Consider the following 2,014-nt stretch of genomic DNA (forward strand, 5'->3'; position numbering starts at 1 on the left):
GTATGTTTTCAATAATTTGTCCATTTCTTGTTTATCATTCAAAGAACCAATTTTTTGTTTCATTGATCCTTTTTTAAAAAAATTCAACTTTACTTAACTCTGCTCTGGTCTCCCCAGTGGTTGTTGTTGGAGGCTTTGTCAAAGATGAGTTGGTTGAGAAATTGAGGCTTTGCTTTCAGAGTCTCTATCCTGTTCCAATTTAAAGTCTTTTTTATCTGATATGAGAAGGGCTGCTCCTACTCATTAAAAAAAATGTTATTTTATATTAAAGTTGTGGGATGCAATTCAGGATTGTGTACATAAGTGGTCAGGTACAGGTGAAGTTTTGAGCCTCTCATGGGACCTCACTTCACCTGGATTAGGGTCAATCACCTTTATTGATGTTATGTGCCCCCTCTTCCCTGGCAGTGTCCCGCTACTGCCATCCGCTCATTTTTGGTTTCCATTTGTTTGGTAAATGTTTTCCCACCCCTTGAGTCTATAAGAGTCTTTGTGAGTTAAGTGGGTCTCTTGAAGGTAGCAGACATTTGCCTTGTGTCTTTTTAATCCTTTCTACTGGTCTATATCTTTTTAGTGGAAGCATTGAGATCATTTTTGTTCAGAGTTAATAATAATATGTAAGGCACTAATTTATTCATCATACTGGCTGTTATCTGGTTACTTTATTTATTTATTTTCTCTATTGTGTTTGTTTTCTATAAGGCCTTTGAACTTTATGATTTCCAGTTTTTTTCTTCTGGTGTATTTTGACCTTTTGTTTCAGTATTTAGAACTCCTTTGAGTATTTCTTTTTTTTTCTTTTAAAGATGTGGGGTACAAGTCAGGATTGGGCACAAAAGTGGTTTACATACAGGTGAAGTTTGGACTTCTCATTGAACTTCACTTTGCCTGGATTAGGATCAGCTGCCCTTATTGATATTATATGCCCTCTCCCTCCCTACCCCTCCAGCAGTGTCCTGCTTTTGCCAATCCCTTTCTTGTAGTATTATGACAGATGGTCAGGGTCCATTTAAGAGTGAGAACTTGTACTCAGTTCTTTGTTTCTGTGCTACATCACCGAGTATGATAAACTCTAAATTCATCCAAGTTGCTGCAAAATCCATAGTTTTGTCTGTCTTTATAGCTGCATAATATTCTATCGTGTATATGTACCACATTTAAAAAAAATTCAGTCTACTTTTGATGGACAGCACGGTTGGTTCCATGTTTTTGCTATTGTGAAAAGTGCTTCAATAAACATGCATTTGCAAGTATCTTTTTTATAGAATGATTTGCATACCTCTGGGTATATTCCCAGAAGGAGGATTGCTGGGTTGTATGGAAGGTTGATTTTTAGATTTTTTAGAAATCACCACACTCTTTTCCAAAGAGGTTGAACTAGTTTATACTCCCACTGTCAGTGTAGAAGCATTCCCTTTTCTCCACATCCTCTCTAACATCTGTTGTTTTTTGTTTTATTAATGGTGACCATACTTACTGGACTTAGGTGGTATCTCAGTGTGGTTTTGATGAGCATTTCTCTAATGATTAATGAGGGTGAGAATTTTTTCATGTGTCTGGTGGCTGTTTATATGTCTTCTTTTGAGAGGTGTCTATTCATGTCTTTTGCCCATTTTAAAATGGGACTAATTGCTTTTTTTCCTTTTGGCACGTTTGAGTTCCTTGTAGATCCTGTATGTTAGGCCTTTGTCAGATATACAGCTGGCAAGTATTTTTTCTCATTCTGTGGGCTGTCTCCCTACTCTCTTGATGATTTCTTTTGCTTTGCAGAAGCTTTTCAGTTTGATGAAGTCTCACTTGTCAATCTTATCTCATGGCATGGGCTTTTAATCAGAATATTACTTATAGAGCCAGTCTGAATAAAAGATCCTTGGCTGACTGTTACTCTGTATGAAATTGAAAATAGGAACCTAATCCCTTTTGTAGTGTTTCTTCTGAGAAGTCTGCTATTAGTCTCATAGGTTTACCTTTATAAATTATTCTATGCCTTTGTCTCACTGCTCTTAAAATTATT

This window comes from Carlito syrichta, unplaced genomic scaffold (genome assembly GCF_000164805.1).
Source record: "Carlito syrichta isolate Samal-C Ts95f unplaced genomic scaffold, Tarsius_syrichta-2.0.1 Scaffold302900, whole genome shotgun sequence".
In the NCBI taxonomy this organism is placed as follows: Eukaryota; Metazoa; Chordata; class Mammalia; order Primates; family Tarsiidae; genus Carlito; species Carlito syrichta.